Source organism: Bos grunniens, chromosome 5, assembly GCF_055505025.1.
Source record: "Bos grunniens cultivar Pamir isolate PY7600 chromosome 5, Bosgru_T2T1.0, whole genome shotgun sequence".
Lineage (NCBI taxonomy): Eukaryota > Metazoa > Chordata > Mammalia > Artiodactyla > Bovidae > Bos > Bos grunniens.
Window position 1 is genome coordinate 61,038,980 of NC_141169.1, and position 22,177 is coordinate 61,061,156.

Here is a 22,177-nt window from a genome sequence, read left to right on the forward strand (position 1 = left end):
AGTGCATGGTGTTCTGGAAGCCGAAGCTCCAAGGAGGTGGGCAACATCAACTGTGTTAAATGCTGTGAGTCCAAGCAGATGAGGGGCAGGAATGGATCAATGCACCTGACAGCATGAAGACCACTGGTGTCCATGACAGGAACAGTTTCAGTGTAATAGTGAGTAGTGAACCTCATTGAAGAAAACTCAGGAGAGAATAGGAGTAGAGGAATTTGAGCATGAAAACAGAGAGCGCTATTGAGAGCTTTTCTATAAGGGCACAGAAATGTAGTGGTAGCTTAAATTGGAGATAGGAACTGAAGTGAAGGTTTCAGTTTTTGTCCGTTGTGTTTGTTTTAAGCTGGGAGAAATTACAGCATGCTTGATGTTGGAAAAGATCCAGTAGAAAGGGGAAAACTGATGAGTAAAAGAGAGATGGGAGAATTTTAAAAGGGATATTTGGGCATACTTGGGTAAGGACAAAAGGATGGGATTTGGTGTAGAAGAGGAGGTGTTGGCCTTGGGTAAAAGCATAATTAGTTCATAGTAATAAGATGGAAGGCAGAGCATGTGGATACAAATGCAGGGAAGTGGATAAACGCCATGGTGGGAGCTGGGACTTTTCTTCTGACTGCTTGTTTTCTGGATGAAATAGAAAACTATGTCATCAGGTGAGAAAGATGACGAAGAATGGGAGTGGGAAAGTGACTGAGAGACTTAGGAAGTGAAGTATAATTGCCAGCAGCATAAAGGGCACCTTTTGAGATTAGTAGTCATGAATTCATAGTGACTTCAGACAAAATGGTTGTTTCTTCAGTTCTATACAACTAGGAGAGTTCAGATGTGGCACAGGAAGAAAGCTTGATTTGATTTGCTGAATGTTTGTGTCCTTCCCACTATATTTGCATGTTGGAGCCTAATCCCCACTGCGATGGTATTAAGAGGTGGGAAGCCTTTGGGAGGTTTGGATACAGTTTAGGGGAGATGATATTGGTACCCTTATAAGGGAAAAAGAGCGCAGAGCTCTCTTCCTTGAGAAGGATGTGAGGCAACAACAGAAGTTGGCAGTCTGCAACCCGGAAGAGAGCTCTCACCAGAACCGGGCCATTGCTGGCATCATATTGCAGACTTAAACCTTCAGAACTGTGAGAAATAAATGTTTATGTTTAAGCCACCTGCCTGCCTGTCTGCTAAGTTGCTTCAGTTGTATCCAACTCTTTGCAACCCTGCGGACTGTAGCCTGCCAGACTCCTCTCTCCCTGAGATTCTCCAGGCAAGAATACTGGAGTGTGTTGCCATTTCCTCCTCCAGGGGATCTTCCCAGGGACTGAACATGCATACCCTGTGGCTCCTGCTTTGGCAGACGGATTCTTTACCACTGAGCCATCTGGAAAGCCCTTAAGCCACCTAGTCTATGATATTTTGTTATAACAGCCTGCATAGGCTAAGACAGCTCCTCAGACTAGAATCTATAATCACCATTTCTGCAAGTTCTTTATATTAATCAAGAGTCCTTCTCCTCAGCCCTATGGACAGAGAAGCCTGGTGGGCGCAACTTAGTACATATGCAACAGCTGACTAACAATGCTGTGACAGTTTCAGCCTCCTTCATGCCTTCGAGATAGTTAACCACTCTTTCTTCTACACTGCCTCTGTTCTTTGTATGTATTTCTATTTTGTGTGTATCACAGTGCATCATTATTATTTGTTTATGTGCCTGTCTCCCTTATTACTAGACTCTGAACTCATTGACAGAAGCGTCTTTATCTTCTTATTTTGGCTTTCTATACTCCAGAACAGAGTCCAGAATATAGTAGATGCCCAAATAAGAATTTATGGAATTGACCTGAAGGTCATTCTAGGCTGTGCAAGTCGTATGTGAAAGGGCCTATTTGGGGAATGTAAGAAGTTTAGTGTGTGTAGAGTGTACATTTAGGGGAAAGCAGTTGGAACTGATACCATTGTTGTTGTTTAGTCACTAAGTCATGTCTCCATGGACTATAGCCCACCAGGCTTCTCTGTCCATGGGATTTTTCCAGGCAAGAATACTGGAGTGGGTTGTCATTTCCTTCTCCAGGGGATCTTCCCAACTGATGAGGCAGAAGAAAAAGTGTTGAGTTAGGTTTGGAGCCAGACCATGGCAGAACCTAACCTAAGAAGTTGAATTTTGTCTTATGGGTATAAAGAATCATAGGAAGCAAATTGTTTTTTTTTTAAAAAAAAAAAAAGAGCAGAATTATGACATGGTTAGAATTTAATTTTGACAGTTACTTTGGTGACATCATAAAGAGACTACAGTAGGGAGAGGCTAATGTCAGGGAAACCAAACAAATGAGAGAAAACAAGGAATTGAACTAAGACAGCAGATGAAGGAACAGGAGAAAAGGTTGGATGTGAAAAACTTTTAAAATATTGAATTGATAGGATTCAGGGGCTGGATGATGAGGAAGAATGCACTGTTGAGGGACAATAGAAACTGAGGAAGATTTTAAGGTTTCTAGTTTATGAAAGTGAATAGAGCAGGTTGGGGTAGGTGAATCCATGTTGGGGTGGAGATAAGGAAGAGAAGGAGAAAAAGATGAGTTCAGGGTTAGACATATTGAGATGTCTGAAGAATACACTAAGTTATACTGTGTATGTATGTGCTTAGCTGCTCAGTCATGTCCAAATCTTTGCGATCCCGTGGACTATAGCCCACCAGGCTCCTCTGTTCATGGGTATTCTCTAGGCAAGAATACTGGAGTGAATTGCCATGGGCGATTCAGGGCATCTTCCCAACTCAGTGATCAAACCCAGGTCTCCTGTATTGCAGGTGGAATCTTCACCATTTGAGCCACCAGGGAAGCCCAATAAGTTATACCAAGCAACTGGAAATAATAATCTGAAGTGTAATAGAAGGTTGGAGTAACAAATACAGTTTTGAGAATTGTCAGAAGATGAGAATTGAACCTAGGACTACTGGATGAGATTTCCCAGAGATAGTATACAAAGTAAGAAGATAACCAAAGTGGAACACTGGTGAACACCCACATAGTCCAGGCAGTGGAGGAGCAGTAACTTGTGAAGCAGATAAGGACCAGATAGAAAGGGAGAAGAATCAAGTAGGTGTTATGGAAACCAAAGGATGAGAAAGTTTCAAGTGATTAACAATGTCAAACAAAGCAGAATGTGTAAGTCACATAAGATATATAATAGGACAGTAATGTTGTCACATAGGAGGGCATTGGTGACTTGGAAGAGCAGGATCTGAAGAAATGGAGGTATTAATGGCATAGTATTCTGTTCAGCGGAGAAGGCAATGGCAACCCACTCCAGTACTCTTGCCTGGAAAATCCCACTGATGGAGGAGCCTTGTAGGCTGCAGTGCATGGGGTCGCTAAGAGTCCAACACGACTAAGCAACTTCACTTTCACTTTTCACTTTCATGCATTGGGGAAGGAAATAGCAACCCACTCCAGTGTTCTTGCCTGGAGATGTCCCAGGGACGGGGGAGCCTGGTGGGCTGCCGTCTATGGGGTCGCACAGAGTTGGACACAACTGAAGCGACTTAGCAGTAGCAGCAGCAGCATTCTGTTTAGATCTCCCTCATTTTGTTAAGCCTATAATCATTAGGGTAGTAGTTTTCAAACCAGCAGGAATGTGAGAAGTCTGCAAAAATTCTATACTTGTTGTATCTGTGAAACATACCCTTCCTTTCCTCTCTTATGCTCTCCTTGGTTGAGAACCACTAAAATAAGAACATGGAATATTGCCCTTTTTAAAAACAAAAGGTATAAATTATCTTCTTGGGACTATTCATTTACTTGCTCACTCAACCAACATGTGTTAGTTAATAATTCTAATGTGTATGAAGCATTTGTAGTTTACAAAACACAACTACTCCTTAGTCAAATATTTAATGTCCTTCATATTATGGCCCTAGCCCACTTTCCTACTTTAACTTCTCATTACTCTCTTGCGTACAGCCCTTATTCTAATTGAATGAGATGAATTCTTGCAGTTAGCCTTTATTCTAATTAAGTGGAACCCCAATCTTTCCTGCTCTTTATGAATCCCAATAGGGAAATCTTTTCTCCTACATCTATCTTTCAAAATTCTACACATCCTTTAAGATCTATTCAAGTGTCAACCCTAAAGGTTGTCTCTGGAAGGCCATGGTCAAAATGATTCAACGATTTGGAATAGTGGAAGTGCTCATGGTAGAAGCCCTGTTTGCATCTTTCTTATAAAGACAGAACCTCACAGTTGAAATTCAGTGATATTCAGAAAAGATGCAGCACCCTTCCCGCTGCAACCCCCTCCCACCCCACCAAGTATGAAGCCCAAAGCAGCCATTCCATTTATCCATCTAATGGGCAAGTTTACCTTAGAAATCATTCCCTATTTCAACATAGTTGAATATGATTTCATCCTTTATTTGAAACCTCTTGGTGCTTTAAAAATAGCATTTCTTGTTATAGCTCTGCTCACTTCTACTTTGCATTTCAGACAGTCAGGCGTCTACTTTTCTCTGACCAACCAGTATGTAAATTCCTTGAAGGTGAGCATGGGTTTCACTCACCTACCTCCGGAAGTCTTCAGTGGAGAGACTTGGGTTCAACTCCAAGCTAAATGTTTTTATCTTTATGAGCCTCACGTTTCTATTTTACCAGGTTGTATTAAGAATTAAATGAGTCATAGTGTATGTCCCTTGGAGAAGGAAATGGCAACCCACTCCAGTGTTCTTGCCTGGAGAATCCCAGGGATGGGGGAGCCTGGTAGGCTGCCGTCTATGGAGTCGCACAGAGTCAGACACGACTGAAGCGACTTAGCAGCAGCAGCAGCAGCAGTGTATGTCCCTAGGACTTAACAGGCAGCTAGCAAATAGCAGATTCCGGCTACTCAATAAAAGATGGTTTATTTGAATTAAAAGGCAGTGATGAAAAAGCTATTTACAAAGGGCAGCAGAGGAAAACACCATAATTGACATTGCTTGAAAAGATAAATGTGTGTGTTTGTTTAAGGCAGCATTTATTTATCTGTTCACTTATTCAATAGACATTTAATGAGCACTTACTGTGTGTTAAATACTGAACAGACTTCCAGGCACCGATTTGATATTTTTGGCTCTTAAAGATATCCAGAATTTAGAAGAATAATTATTAGAAGATTAAAAAAACTTATCTAATGCAAGGAGAAAAGTAAACATTCTGCCTCTAAAACACTGAGTTTTTCAGGAGACCAACTTTATTTCGGTTCATACAGTTATGGTGATTGCTGACATTAAATCCCCTGATTTTTTTTTCTTTTGGTTGGGTTTTGTTATGAAAACATTCAGCATTTCCTCTTGATAGCAAAGTATTTTTGATTTTTCATTTGTTTTTAATTAAATAATTTGGAGAGATTATACAGTATGTAACATGAATGTATCAAAATGCTAAATTAAGTCCCATAATCCAATAGAAACTTTTCATCATTTTGAGGTAACTAAACCAATAGTTACCGTATCACTCAGTTAAGTCAACTTAGTTCTTGACAGCAGACAGGGGACCAGAAGAAAGACAAGGTAGGACTCATCTATTGTATTATATGGTATTCCACCACTACCACCGCTGTCTTTTACTCTTATGGGAAAATCCAGTCCTTTCTACGATTTGACCTCTCTGTACTGCCATATATTTTAAAACCTACACACATTTCAGGAATGGCCAGAGAAGAATGTGATTCTATTACACATGCTAGTGGATTTCTGTCAATGTGACTTTTCACATAAATAAAAGATAAAAATACCATTAGGAAACTATGCAGAATTAGCTCCAGGCAAAAGCTCCTGACACCTTTCATGGCATACTTTTTCAGAATGCACACTGAGGCTCGCCTTGCATACCTATCTCCTGAAGTTTCTATGGCAAGCAATATCTATTACATACATAATCTACATTTCTTATTTTCTTCCAAAATGGAAGTATATTTTCTCCTTGTTTGGGAGGAGGAGGGAAGGTTCTTCTTAGATTCCAGTTCAGGTTATGATCTTCCAACATAAATAGTAAGTGCTTGGGTTGAATTTTAGAATCAATAATTTACTAATTGTGTAAATCAATAACTTACTAATTGTTGACTCTAAAATTCAACCCAAACACTTACATTTTATACATTCATTATGGTGAATATCAAATTAAAACCAAGGGGGCTTTCCTGGTGGTTCGGTGGTAAAGAATCCACCTGCCAATGCTGAAGACATGTGTTTGATCACTGGTCTGGGAAGACCCCACGTGCTGCAACTAAGAGTTCACATGCCACAACTAAAGACCCCGTAATGCAGCAGCTAAGATCTGGAGCAGCCAAATAAATACATTTAAAAAAAAATTAGAACCCAGAGTGACATAAACCCTTGACTTCAGTTTTGTCTTCTCCTTGTTAGACACAAAACCCAATAGCAGAGATTGAACTGACACCATATACTATTATTCTAAACTTAATTATTAGTTTCATTATCATTTGGGGGGGGTATTCAGCTGTGGTAAATTGTTCCCGACAGCCAAAATTGTTGGTAAATTGTTCCCGACAGTGCTTTGAGTAGTAACCAGATACACTGGGTTGGCCAAAAAGTTCGTTCAGGTTTTTCTGTAACATCTTATACAAAACCCTGAATGAACTTTTTGGCCAACCCAATATTTAGAGGCTATGTGGTCTATCTAGGAAGCAAATTATTACTGGAGTAATTATTAATACCACTACCTCCCAAAAGAAAGCTCACCCTAGGCTGCTCTCATACAACCATACTGACAAAGCAAAATTATTTTTTAAATGTCATTTTAATTCCTCATTATTGTCACAAGATTTCATTAATAATGAAACAACTTATTTTAAACAGTATGTTCTGTCTGGTATGTCCTGTTATAAGAACACATGACACAGTAACACAAAATTTCCAGAACAGATGAGATAGAGGAAACGAGTACTTCACAAAAGATTTCACAACAATTTTCCTTCAAATAATGAATTTAAATAATTGCTAAATGTTGTACAGATCTTATTTACAGATACGTATTAGTAGCACCACATCTATTTTGTGATGTATTGTCCCTCCACAGAGCATGTACAGACAAGAGTGAGGACAGAGGCGGTTTTTTCCTTAGAAAAGGTAACTACAAATAGAACAATAGATGAAGACTTTTAAAATAACCTTGTGTATATATAAGGCTCTGAAACTAATATCTGTTTCAATCACAAAGGCTGACGATAAATACAACTGTTTGGAAAGTACCTGTAATGTCTCAGGAAGACATAACCTACAATACAAAGACAATCTAATAGAGTTGGTAATGGCAAAAACTTAGAGAGTCAGACTAAGAGTTCAAATTCTGGTTATGTGGCTTACTCCTTATATAACTGTGAAATTAACCCCCTCAAGTCTCAATTTTCTCACTCATGAAAGAAGAGTAATAATACCTATGCTACAGAATTGTTTCTTTGAGGACTAAATGAGATAATGTATATATGTAGCAATGTTTCAGGCATTAGTAGCACCTTATGTAAGGGGACGCCAGAGGATGAGATGGCTGGATGGCATCACTGACTCGATGAACTTGAGTCTGAGTGAACTCCGGGAGTTGGTGATGGACGGGGAAGCCTGGCAGTGCTGCGATTCATGGGGTCGCAAAGAGTCGGACACTACTGAGCGACTGAACTGAACTGAACTATGCTTAGATAATCACTGTTATTGTTATCTGCATGAAACATACCAGCTTTAAATGTCCACCATTTATTCATTTATTCATCAAACCTTTACCAAAGAGTTATTGAGCTTTGGTGTTAACATGAACTATGCTAGGAGATGAAGATACAAAGACAAATAGAGAGTCATATCTCTTCGAGAGATATGTAAATAAATTGTTGTTGCTAAGTCGCTAAGTCGTGTCCAACTTTGAGACCCCATGGGCTGTAGCCCTCCAGGCTCCTCTGTCCGTGGGATTTCCAGAACAAGAATACTGGAGTGGGTTGCCAATTCCTTCTCCAGGGATCTTCCCATGTCTCCTGCACTACAGGTGGCTTCTTTACCACTGAGCCACCAGGGCAGTAAGTGTTAGAACAGAGGTAGACCAGGGTGCATGGAAGCACAGAGGAAAGAATAAAAACTGCCTCATTAAAGATATGAGTTTTTTTAAGGAAATTAATTATCTAACTGGCTTTCAAAACAGGCTGAAATTCCTTGCTTTGTACCTGGAAGGAATCGGTGGCAAATAGCTTTCTTGACTAATCTAAGTCCTCTAGGTTACTCGCCCTGTTACATGTTCCCTTCTCTGCTTAAAAGAAAATTAATCAGCTATCACTCTTATTTTGTGGGTCAAAGTATGTTGAGAAAAAGTAGGGTATTATCCATGGTCCTGCTGCTTATAGGGAGATACCCTGCAATGGAATGTAGGACAAGAGTCACAGCTGTCAATCTGCATGAGCACAATAAGCATGTCAACATGGATACAGAATGGCCAGGAACATAATGGAAGAGCTATGGCTTCCTTTATTCTGATGGGATTGCTAAAGCCTTTGGTGGTAGAGACCATTGCTGCCTTTTCACCTTTATTCCCACCTTCACTGCAGCTCAATGAGTCTGCGTATCATTCACTCAAAGAGTGATCCAGGATGCCAAGTGTGGGAACCACCTTGGGAACCACAGAAACCACCTGCTGAGTTTAGCATCTCACTATTTTTTAAATTGTCAGGACTTCTTAGTATTACCTGATGGCTCTAGCTTTTGCCACTTTGTTAGTAGAAGCTATACTGGGAGCAAAATACCCTGGAAGTATTTGCTTCTGATTTAGCTTTTCTAAAAACAGAACTCCAAGGTCACGGCTCTCAGCTGGGAAAGAAGCTGCTCGTGAAGCTTTTTCCCCACTGCTCAGCAACCATGCCTTCAGCAGCACCTTCCAGCCTCCCAACATTGTTTTCTCCTGAAAAGGCCAAGGCCCTACAAAATTTCTGATGGGGAATTTCTAATACCAAAGCCATTTCAAAAGTTGCCCAGCTTCCTGCCAAGGTTCTTAGAAGGAACAGGAAATGACTTTGAGATGCAGCTCCAAACAGGAGACAGTATGAACTGTCATTACTATATTAAGTGTGAAGTTAAGCGTTAGATAAAATGAAGTTGTCTATTTTTTTGACATTATTTTCTCCTTTCCTTCTACGATCAACTATTTTTTTGCTAGTGGATGGATAGCTATAAAAAATAAACAAAAAATTTGTACATGAATTTTACTCAAATAAAATATGTTTTACCCCTTTATTCTCCTAAGGAGCATGTTTCTATTCACTTTTTAAGTGTTATACACATTGTATTCAAAGATAGCTAGTTCCACAATATTCAAGGTATATATTCCTTTAAAAAAACTACACTAGAATAAACTTAATAAGAAAATAATCTAAATTAAGATTGCCTATCAGTTACTAAAATGCAATGTCTCCTGAATTGTACATCCCACACAAAGATAGAGATTCATTTATGCCTGATATCTATCCATTCTTGCCTCTATTGAATAGTTTTTAAAAATAAATGGAAGGTATTTAAGTATATTTCCTATCTGTCTTCTATAAGCTTTTAAATGAGTAATGCAAATAAATACAAAAGTCATGCCCTTTATTTATTTATTTTTGGAATTGAATTGTTTGGCTATAATCCCACTGAATTCTTATTTTTTTATTTATGTATTTATTTTTGGCCATGCTGTGCAGTATTCAGGATCTTAGTTCCCCCACCAAGGGACAGTCCATACCCCTTGTAATGTCCCCTGCAGAATCTTAACCACTGGATTGCCAGAGAAGTCCCCAGGCTGTTTATTTTTAATGCTTTACTATATGACCACTGCTCAGACCCTCAGTTTGATCTCTATATCATTCCTTTCCTGTTTACTAGTTGTAACTGAGCCAGTTCCTATTTATTTCTGGGTATATGTAAGAGATCTTAGAGAACTAAATAGCTGATTTTTATATTCCTGGGTTGCTACTTTAGTTAAAATTGAAGGAAGTACTTTTGAGTGTATAGACAAATTTTACTATGGCAAAACTTTTTGGTACAGTTTTGGACACTGTATTTGGAGGATTTGGTTAGATTATACACCATTGTCTTTTTGTTAAAGACAGCCTTCTGTATTCCCAGTCCACTCAGGTACCATCCACTTAGTCATCTCTAACTCCTTTTTCCTTTGAAGAAAGAACCCCTATGGACTCCATTTATAGCCCCTGCTAGACTGTCATGGTACCCCTTCCTTCTTAATACTTAATGTAGTTTTTTTTTCCTTAATGCAGTTTTTAATTTACACATTTACTTGGGTAAATTTATTTATAGCTTGTTCACTTGGAGTTAGGGACTCTTGCTGTTTGTATCATGAATAGGATAGACCAGTCACATGATAGGCACTGGGTAAATCTGTGTTGGGTTTTTTAAAACTGGGTTAATTACAGTCAGTTAATAAATGTTTCCTAATGATTGATGGTCTTCTGGCCTCCAGTGTAATTTCATTATGATTTTTCACCTCACTGCCATCTCTATAGGATATTGTGAAGGCCTAGAAGGTAGAGGCCTTGTCTTTTCATCTCTGTATTCCCCAAAACCTAGGACCATGACTGACCCATTTTTAGGACTTACTCAATCTCTATTGAGCAACAACCAGGAAATTATTTTATGTTTTCAAGAACCTCCTAAAAGGCTCATACTATTTCTTTTACAGGTTTTTAGTAACACTAAGATACTAGAAACAGAACAAGCAGAACAAATTCATAAAAAATGGAAATGGCCAAATAGAAGAGAATATTCTGAATCTTCCTAGAGCAAGGCTGTTCCCTGCATTAGTGCAAGACTGCTTCCTACATTTAATGAGCTACTCGGTCAAATAATATTATTTATTATTTGTAAAAAAAGTTCTTTATTCTAACTCTGTGGGAGACATTCCCCACCCATAAATCCTCTCACTGGCAGCAAAATATTTTTTTCACATTAATCAATCTGAAATTCCTTTCCTCACTTTCAAACCAATTATATCAAATTATGACTCTTTGTTCTAGGAAATTCAGTTCTTTTTTGCCACTCCATTTGTAAGCTGGTAAAGAGTCCACCTGTAATGTGGGAAACCTGGGTTTGATCCCTGGGCTTGGAAGATCCCCTGGAGAAGGGAAAGGCTACCCACTGTAGTATTCTGGCCTGGAGAATTCCATGGACTATATAGTCCATGGGGTCGCAAAGAGTCCGGACACAACTGAGCAACTTGCACTTATGTACCCTTATACCTTTCAAGTATATGTAAAAAGCTGTATTCTCCCTGAGCAGTTTCCTCATTGATCTGAGAATATTTATTCTCTTCCATGTTTATTTATTAGTATCTCTTTTCCTGATTCTTTTGTTGGTCTATTTGAAGCTCTCTCCATTTACCTCCACCTTTGTTATACTAAGTTTAAGATAAATGCAGTTCTTACGGCCCAAGAATATAAGTATACATATATAATTTCTGATTCTATCTGCCTTTGTTTACTCCTTTTGTTTTCACCAACTAGGTAACAATGTGGTGTGGAATCAAATTCTTTGGATCTTAACAGGTCTTTGGATCAAAGTCTTTGGGAACAGATAAACCTGAGTTCAAATCTCTGTGCTGATCAGTTGTGTGAACTTGGACAAATTATATAGTCAATTTAAGCCTTGATATCCTCATTTATGAAATACAATAGATACCACCCAACTCATAAAAATTGCTAAATGGGAAAACCTATGTAAACTGCCCAGCACAGTGTCTGACCTATAGTAGCCACTCAACAAATGCTAGCTCTCTTCTTTATAGCCTGTCTAATTTTGTCTAGGTTTTCTGAGAGTTTAAGTATTTTATCATTGTTTGTTTGATGATTTAATGCTTCTTCTCATCAAGTGCAAAATAGCATATTATTTATTTATTCAGTGAATTGTCCTAGAGACATTTTAGAGAACAACGGACTGGTTCCAAAAGCAAAAGTTAGAACTGGACATGGAACAACAGACTGGTTTCAAATCGGGAAAGGAGTACATAAAGGCTGTATATTGTCACCCTGTTTATTTAACTTATATGCAGAGTACATCATGCAAAATGCTGGACTGGATGAAGCACAAGCTGGACTCAAGATTGCCAGGAGAAATATCAATAACCTTAGATATGTAGATGAAACCACCCTTATGACAGAAAGCGAAGAACTAAAGAGCCTCGTGATGAAGGTGAAAGAGGAGAGTGAAAAAGCTGGCTTAAAACTCAACACTCAAAAAACTAAGATAATGGCATCTGGTCCCATCATTTCACAGCAAATAGATGAGGAAACAATGAAAACAGTGACAGACTTTATTTTCTTGGGCTCCAAAATCACTACAGATGGTGACTGTAGCCAGGAAATTAAAAGACACTTGCTCCTTGGAAGAAAAGCTATGGTAAACCTAGACAGCATATTAAAACACAGAGACATTACTTTGCCAACAAAGGTCCATCTAGTCAAAGCTATGGTTTTTCCATTAGTCATGGATGAATGTGAGAATTGGACCATAAAGAAGGCTAAGCATTGAAGAATTGATGCTTTTGAACTGTAGTGCTGGAGAAGATTCTTGAGAGTCCCTTGGACAGCAAGGAGATCAAACCAGTCCGTCCTAAAGGAAATTAGTCCTGAATGTTCATTGGAAGGACTGATGCTGAAGCTGAAGCTCCAATACTTTGGCCACCTGATGCTAAGAGCTGACTCATTAGGAAAGACCCTGAGGCTGGGAAAGATTGAAGGCAGGAGGAGAAGGGAATGACAGAGGATGAGATGGTTGGATGGCATCACCAACTTGATGTACATGGGTTTGAGCAAGCTCTGGGTGATGGTGTGAAGAACAGCAAAGCTTGGTGTGCTGCAGTCCATGGGGTCGCAAAGAGTTGGACCTGACTAAGTGACTGAACAGGAACAAATGACCTCTCCCATTTCTCTGCCCAAATTTCACTGACTTTTATATTTATCAGTTCATAAAATATCTCCTTTTGACAGTGAATTTTAATGTTATTTAATCTTTTAAAGGATAGTCCTAGTATGATTATTACAATATATATATATGCATTTTATCTATCTCTTTGACTACTTAACATTCTGGTTTTACATCCTAGATTTTTTTAAAACTGAGATTAAAGTTTCCCAACTCTTATTGCCAAGTCACTGTTCTATTTAAAGTTTCGTTTTCAAAACCGGTTACTTCATATTGATTCTATGCTAGAATCATTCACAGTTACTTCCAAAATAAAACAAAATGTCTGTGTTGTTTATACAACATAAGATAAACTCATGTGGCTTTGCTAAAACTACAGTTTCAAAGAAAAAACCCACTAAGCTACTCCTGGAATCCATGTCAATACCCTTGGGGAACAATTCTTTTCTGAGATGGACTGGAATACAGGTACAAGAATGAAAAATGGAAGGTAATACTGTGGTAAGGCAGTCTGGATTTGATTAACAATTTTACTTCAAAGACAATTTGAAGGTAAAGAATAACTATGCCAGGGGTAGAATGAAATACTTGTTAAATAGGAGTACGAGCAGAGAGTGATTCTTGTGAATCTTCTTGGGACCATGATGAGAAGGTGATGTCTGAATAGGACTGTGAAGGATGGAAAGAGGGTCTGTGGCAAAATAGTTCCCATTCAAGGCACTTGTATTTCTATCAGCTGAACAGTTTTCATCTAAGCCAGAAAGAAGAAAGAAAAAAAAAAAAAAAAAAAGGCAAGAAGACACAAAAGAGATTTGAATGGATGATAAAACTCATTCTTTACAAAGATAGTTGGCTACATAGGGTAATGGTAACCAAGTAACCAGACAGTATCTTGGTAAACATTTGGTTTGGGGTTTAGGGCAGAGGGACTAAGTTTGTTTTTATTCACTCTCTGCTAAAGGCAGTTGACTACATTTATTTTGTCCCACCAGGGAGGAAGGAAGGGCATGTCAGTTTTTCAAGCGGTTGTTTAGTTTGACAGAGAATGAGTTCTACTTTCTTTTCCATTCGCTGATTTTTCTTTAAAGGTGGAAAGAGAGTGTGCAATAGGTAAAAATATATCTTGACATAAAAGTCAATTCATTTATTGTAAAGTAACTGTTTCCCAAAAAGAGAACTAATGCTGTTCTACAAAGCATTTCTTCAAACATCTATTTTAAACCACAAGTCCCACTAAAGTAAGGGAAATTTTCTATAGAAAAATGTCACGGACTAGCTGTCTATATTCCACATGCAATCAATTTCCCACCCATCGAACATTTAACACATCTTGTGGTGTTAAAAGAACAGAGAAGGGGGAAGGATGGGACTTCATGAAGTACTGGATTCAATAATCATTTAAATACCAACATAACGTAATAGTTTAATGCTACTTCTGGAATATGTAATATAGAAGTAAAGTAAATTGTCAATGTGGTGGTAAACTAATTTTATTATAAATTCCAGTCTCACTACAATAATTCACTTTAAAGTATGAGGTATTTATGGTAAATAAATCTGTATACTATGAATGGGGGTGTGTGTCTCTGAATGGAATTGCTAGGTATTTATTTTGAAATTGTTATATGAAAAACAGACATCTTAGAATTCTGCCAGAAATTTTGTTGCAGAAAGGCAGAGATTCTGAGTGAGACATTCTTAAGTGGGAGAAGATAACTGAACGAGTGCTTATCAACATTCACATCTATCATTGAGTTAGGAAAACATGTCTAGCCAGAGTTTTAGTAATCCTTTAGAATTTTCCACCAGAGATATGGCTAATTCAGTAAGTAGACTAAGTTATAGATGATAATTAGCTCAAAACCTTTGGTCCAAGAATGAAAGTGAACAGAGTTCATCCTGGAAATAGGAATAGCATGTGTAGTGCTATCATATGCTAACCTGGAGACCAGAAGGCTGAATAAGAATCACCAATGATGCTACAAATTTCTGTCGCCGCTTCTGTTGGAGATTCTGATTCAATAGACCTAGGGCAGGACTCTGGGATTTCATATTTCAACAAGCCTTCCCAAATGATTCTTTTTTTTTAATTTTTTGATTAATTTTTGTTGGGGTATATAGTTGCTTTGGGAGAAGGCAATGGCACCCCACTCCAGTACTCTTGCCTGGAAAATCCCATGGGCGGAGGAGCCTGGTAGGCTGCAGTCCATGGGGTCGCTAAGAGTAGGACACGACTGAGTGACTTCACTTTCACTTTTCACTTTCATGCACTGGAGAAGGAAATGACAACCCACTCCAGTGTTCTTGCCTGGAGAATCCCAGGGACGGGGGAGCCTGGTGGGCTGCCGTCTATGGGGTCGCACAGAGTCAGACACGACTGAAGCGACTTAGCTTAGCTTAGCTATAGTTGCTTTACAATGCTGTGTTAGTTTCTACTGTACAGCAAAATGAATCAGCTCTAAAGTATACATGTATCTCCTTCCTCCCATACCTCCTGCCAAGTGATTCTGATCTGCATACAGGTTTGGGAACCAATGACTAGATAGCAACAGTGCTTGAGATAAAATAAGGGTACTGTGAAAGTGGAGGCAAGACTTTGTTCAAAGGAAAGAAACCATCCTACTTTTCATTTAGAATCTGAGTTTCTGACTTTAAAAAAAAAGCCTGGTAGCTTGAAATTGGTCATGGTGGAAACATTTAAATAATAGAACTGACCAGTGCTGCAAATCAGGGCTTCCTCCCCACTAAAAAGCCAGCACACCACTGTCTAGTAGGGTTATTCTCATATTTTTAAAAGGCCTGCCACAGGAAAATCTATCAAGGTTACAGGCTACCAAAGGCACATAAGTGACTTTAAGGATTTCAAGTGAGTTACTCTAGAAGAAACTGCTGTTTTAGAACAAAGACAGAATTCCTTCACCATGGCTCAGGACACAGTGATAGATTTCTCCTGTATCTTAACAACTAGTTTGTGCCTCCATTTTGTTCTCAACCCTAAATTCAGCTGGAGAGATTCACAATGTCCCTTGTGTTTACAGACCTTAAATGCACTGTCCTTAAATAATTTTTTTTTCTAAGTTGTAGAAATAAATTCAGTTTCAATGATCCCTTCTAGTTTAAAAAAAAACAAACAACATCTCTAAAATCCTCAAAAGTGATTTCTTGGCTATGAAAATATGTAGTTGATTATTTGGGTCCCACAGGTGACTCTAGTTAATGCTAAAATAAAGAGGAAGTGAGAATAGAGATGATTTAATTTCTCACAGGAATAAATCTATTGGCTAGTAGAGTTGACTCGGGGCCCTGTTTATTCAGGTTTGGTGAATTTATGGCCAGTAACTAAAAGTTTACACACAAGGACCATAGTATTTAGCATGGTGTTTGTTAGGAGGGAAAAAAACCCTAGAACATCCATGGGACCAATAAGTCCTTGGCTTATCTGGCAGAGAGCTAGTTACCTAACTGTGAATAGAGTCCCAAGAGCAATGTTATTACTATTTGTTGAATGAACTAATGTGCCCAGGTAAATATTCTATTAAATGTACAGTAGATTCTGCAAGGAGGAATAACATCAATTCATTCCCTTTCCCAGATCACCTCATTAAAGGCAATACAGGCAATCATTGATTAGAAAGTAGGACAAACTTTGTGTTTTGGCACTTTAAGAGGGAAAAATAAAAACAGTCACCAAAGAAATATTGAAGACATCTCTTCAAGGAAGTCTCCCCTTATGCCCTCACACCACCCTCAAACTCTCCTTAAGGCACTTCGTGTCTCACTTTCATTGCACTTTCTTCATATAATAGGGGACAATAATATTACCTACATGAAAGTGCTTTTGTGAAAGATAAATGAGTTAATACCTATACAACCCTTTGAACAGTGAACAGAAAAGAGCAGGCACTCAATAAATGTCAGCCACTACTATTACACCATCACCACACCACAGTGTATTGAAATGATCTATTACAATAAATTTCTCCCCATCGAGGATATAAGATCCTTTAGGGAAGACCTCTTCATCTTTACAGATCCAGTGCTTACCACAGTGCCTACTGTAGGGGAGACACTCAATGAGTGTTTCTTTGGCTAAACTGCACTTTGATTTTTACACTTCTAATAAACTTTGGACTGCTGTTTCAGGTTTTCCAATAGTTCCAACTCCTGAAAAGACATAAGCTAGGAAATAAAGGAGAGAAGGATTTTGATACATCATTGATGGCCATCCAATAGATTATAATTGCCCAGGCCTATTTAATATTAGAGAGCAATACTGTATAGGAACCTGGAATGTTAGGTCCATGAATCAAGGCAAACTGGAAGTGGTCAAACAGGAGATGGCAAGAGTGACCATCAACATTTTAGGAATCGGCAGACTAAAATTGACTGGAATGGGTAAGTTTAACTCAGATGACCATTATATCTACTACCGTGGGCAAGAATTCCTTAGAAGAAATGGAGTAGCCATCATAGTCAACAAAAGAGTCCGAAATGCAGTACTTGGATGCAATCTCAAAAACGACAGAATGATCTCTGTTCATTTCCAAGGCAAACCTTTCAATATCATAGTAATCCAAGTCTATGCCCCAACCAGTAATGCTGAAGAAGCAGAAGTTGAATGCTTTTATGAAGACCTACAAGACCTTTTAGAACTAACACCCAAAAAAGATGTCCTTTTCATAATAGGGGACTGGAATGCAAAAATAGGAAATCAAGAGATATCTGGAGTAACAGGCAAATTTGGCCTTGGAGTACAGAATGAAGCAGGGCAAAGGCTAGTAGAGTTTTGCCAAGAGAATGCATTGGTCATAGCAAACACCCTCTCCCAACAACACAAGAGAAGACTCTACATATAGACATCACCAGATGGTCAATACTGAAATCAGATTGATTACATTCTTTGCAGCCAAATATGGAGAAGCCCTGAGAGTAAGCAAAAACATGACTGGGAGCTGACTGTGGCACAAATCATGAACTGTTTATTGCCAAATTCAGACTTAAATTGACGAAAATAGGGAAAACCACTAGACCATTCAGGTATGATCTAAATCAAACCCCTTAAGATTACACAGTGGAAGTGACAAATAGATTCAAGAGATTAGATGTGATAGAGTGCCTGAAGAACTATGGACAGAGGTTCATGACATTGTAAGGAGGCAGTGATCAAGACCATCCTCAAGAAAAAGAAATGCAAAAAGGTGAAATGGTTGTCTGAGGAGGCCTTACAAATAGCTGAGAAAACAAGAGAAGCTAAAAGCAAAGGAGAAAAGGAAAGATATACCCATTTGAATGGAGAGTTCCAAAGAATAGCAAGGAAAGATAAGAAAGCCTTGCTCAGTGATCAGTGCAAAGAAATAAAGGAAAACAACAGAATGAGAAAGACTAGAGATCCCTTCAAGAAAATTAGAGATGCCAAGGGAACATTTTATGCAAAGATGAGCTCAATAAAGGATAGAAATGGCAAGGACCTAACAGAAACAGAAGAGATTAAGAAGAGGTGGTAAGAATTCACAGAAGAACTATACAAAAAGGTCTTAATGACCCAGATAATCACGATGGTGTGATCACTCACCTAGAGAAAGATATCCTGGAATGTGAGGTCAAGTGGGCATTAGAAAGCATCACTATGAACAAAGCTAGTGGTGGTAATGGAATTCCAGTTGAGCTACTTCAAATCCTAAAAGATGATGCTGTGAAAGTGCTGCACTCAATATGCCAGCAAATCTGGAAAACTCAGCAGTGGCCACAGGACTGGAAAAGGTCAGTTTTCATTCCAATCCCAAAGAAAGGCAATGTCAAAGAATGCTCAAATTACCACACAATTGCACTCATCTCACACACTAGCAAAGTGATGCTCAAAATTCTCCAAGCCAGACTTCAACAGTACATGAACTGTGAACTTCCAGCTGTTCAACCTGGATTTAGAAAAGGCAGAGGAACCAGAGATCAAATTGCCAAAATCCATCAGATCATCGAAAAAGCAAGAGAGTTCCAGAAAAACATCTATTTCTGCTTTATTGACTACACCAAAGCCTTTGACTGTATGGATCACAACAAACTGTGGAAAATTCTTAAAGAAATGGGAATACCAGACCACCTGACCTGCCTCTTGAGAAATCTGTATGCAGGTCAGGAAGCAGCAGTTAGAACTGGACATGGAACAACAGACTGGTTCCAAATCAGGAAAGGAGGACGTCAAGGCTGTATGTTGTCACCCTCTTATTTAACTTATATGCAGAGTACATCATGAGAAATGCTGGACTGGATGAAGCACAAGCTGGAATCAAGATTGCCAGGAAAAATATCAATAACCTCAGATATGCAGATGATACCACACTTATGGCAGAAAGTGAAGAATAAAGAGCCTCTTGATGAAAGTGAGAGAGGAGAGTGAAAAGGTTGGCTTAAAACTCAACATTCAGAAAACTAAGATCATGGCATCTGGTCCCATCACTTCATGGGAAATAGATGGGGAAACAGTGGAAACTGAGAGACTTTATTTTGGGGGGGCTCCAAAATCACTGCAGATGGTGGCTGCAGCCATAAAATTAAAAGATGCTTACTCCTTGCAAGAAAAGTTATGACCAACCTAGACAGCATATTAAAAAGCAGAGACATTACTTTGCCAACAAAGGTCCATCTAGAGTCAAGGCTATGGTTTTTCCAGTAGTCATGTTTGGATATGAGAGTTGAACTATAAAGAAAGCTGACCGCCAAAGAATTGATGCTTTTGAACTGTGGTGTTGGAGAAGACTCTCGAGAGTCCCTTGGACTGCAAGGAGATCCAACAGTCCATCCTAAAGGAAATCAGTCCTAAGTATTCACTGGAAGGACTGATGCTAAAGGGAGGAGGGTTCAGGATGGGGAACACGTGTATACCTGTAGTGGATTCATGTTGATATATGGCAAAACCGTGCTTGCTTCGGCAGCACATATACTAAAATTGGAACGATACAGAGATTAGCATGGCCCCTGCGCAAGGATGACACGCAAATTCGTGAAGCGTTCCATATTTTTTTTTATCAATGGTGCTGTATAGAAGGAGAAGTTTTGAAACTACTGTAAAAATAAGACCGATAACTGGAAGCAGGAGGCTTAAATCCAAACCCTGACTCCAGGGAACTCCTGACTCCAGGGAACATTAATTGACAGGAGTTCATCAAACACCTCCACACCGATACTGAAACCAAGCACCACACAAGGACCAACAAGTTCCAGGGCAAGACATACCAAGCAAATTCTCCAGCAACAAAGGAACACAGCCCTGAGCTTCAAGATACAGGCTGCCCAAAGTCACCCCAAAACCATAGACATCTCATAACTCATTACTGGACACTTCATTGCACTCCAGAGAGAAGAAATACAGCTCCACCCACCAGAACACCAACACAAGCTTCCCTAACCAGGAAACCTTGACAAGGCACCTGTACAAACCCACACACAGCGAGGAAACGCCACAATAAAGAGAACTCCACAAACTGCCAGAATACAGAAAGGACACCCCAAAATCAGCAATTTAAACAAGATGAAGAAACAGAGGAATACCCAGCAGATAAAAGATATATGGCAAAACCAATACAATATTGTAAAGTTAAAAAATAAAATATTTTAAAAAAATAAAGCTGAAACTCCAATACTTTGGCCACCTGATGCGAAGAATTGACTCATTTGAAAAGACCCTGATGCTGGGAAAGATTGAAGGTGGGAGGAGAAGGGGACAACAGAGGATGAGATGGTTGGATGGCATCATGGACTCAATGGACATGAGTTGGTGATGGACAGGGAGGCCTGGCGTTCTGCAGTCCATGGGGTCTCAAAGAGTCAGACACAACTGAGCAGCTGAACTGAACTGAACTGTGATCATTTCACTGCTAGAAATATAAAGTTTATTTTCTCCTTAATACACAGGTGTAGGCTCTGGCTGTAGCACTTGAAAATGAGGAACAAACATATAGAAGGAATCTTCTAGGATATGTCTTTGTAAGTGACTCTTCATATAGGTAAGGCCACTATACAATGCAATATTTCCAGTGTGTTCTATGGAACACTAGTCCTGAAAGAGACTCCATAAGAAAAGCATTCTCTGGTTAAATTTGGGAGTCATACTTCAAAACTATATAGGAGTTTTATCATGAACACTGTCATTTAAAAGCTCTGAGAAATCTTTAAGTAAAGAAACCTTTGACTAATTTATCATTTCCTGAATCTGAAGGCTGTAGAAAAACTCCCGTATATCTAATTTCTATTAATTAACTCTTATGGAGTTAGTGTTCCATGAATCAAACTTTGGAAAACACCAAATCATAGAAACACATGTATCCAGATTTCCATCCTTTTCATCAGATTTCCATCCTTTTCATCTACGTAATTCATTAAAAATCTAAGTCTATATGCATACAAAGAGAGATGCAAGCTTTGGTTAATTTTAATGCTCAGGAATCGTAGGTTATTCTGTCTGGCTAACTAAAAAAAAAAATTAACTGTAGAATAAGTGCTAAATGAATTTAACCCTTGATGAAAAGTATTCTGCCCACTCTCAAACTTTAAATATAATCACCTGAGAGTTTTGGTAAAGTGCATGTTGGCTTCAGCAGGTGTTGGGTGGGGATCAGAGGTTCATCAGCAACTGAATGATCCTAATGCAGCTGGTCTTTGGACCACACACTGAGCATCAGGTTACTTTTCTGCCTTGGAAAGCACAGTAGAATAAATACATTGTTATTTTGAATAACATTATACATGTTGATGAAGCCACACACTGAGATAGTTTAATTTTTTTTTTCAAATGTCCACTTGTTTTCTTGATATGACCTTCCTCATATAAAAGTAAAGTGGGACCCAATGGGCAGAAAAGTTGTAGCCATAATGATTCTCTATCAGCACTTAGCATGAAATATGGTGCACTGTCCTGTGTGTGCTAAGTCCCTTCAGTCGTGTCTGACTTTTTGTGACCCCATGGACTGTAGCCGTCCAGGCTCCTCTGTCCATAGGATTCTCCAGACAAGAATACTGGAGTGGGTTGTGCCCTCCTTCAGGGGATCTTCCCAACTCAGGGATCAAACTTGTGTCTCTTATGTCTCCTGCATTGACAGGCAGGTTCTTTACCACTAGAGCCACTTGGGAAGCTTGTGGTGCACTGTAGGTACTTGATAAATGTTAAGTACATTAACATATTTTTCATAAGCTTAATTCTCAGCCTTGGTAAATCTAAAGGTGATATAGAGACACATCTGCTAAAGAGGGAGTTAATAATATGAA

The 22,177-nt window shown here is 38.9% G+C and overlaps 1 protein-coding gene and 1 non-coding gene across 9 annotated transcripts in view; one reads left to right on the forward strand and one right to left on the reverse strand.

Annotated features, from left to right (window-relative positions):
* The window catches only part of NTN4 (netrin 4), a 130,005-nt gene that overhangs the window by 18,812 nt on the left and 89,016 nt on the right, over window positions 1-22,177 (reverse strand). The window lies entirely within an intron of this gene.
* Window positions 19,833-19,936, forward strand: LOC147372239 (U6 spliceosomal RNA). The gene has a single exon (XR_015164999.1). It is a non-coding gene; the product is annotated as a U6 spliceosomal RNA (small nuclear RNA).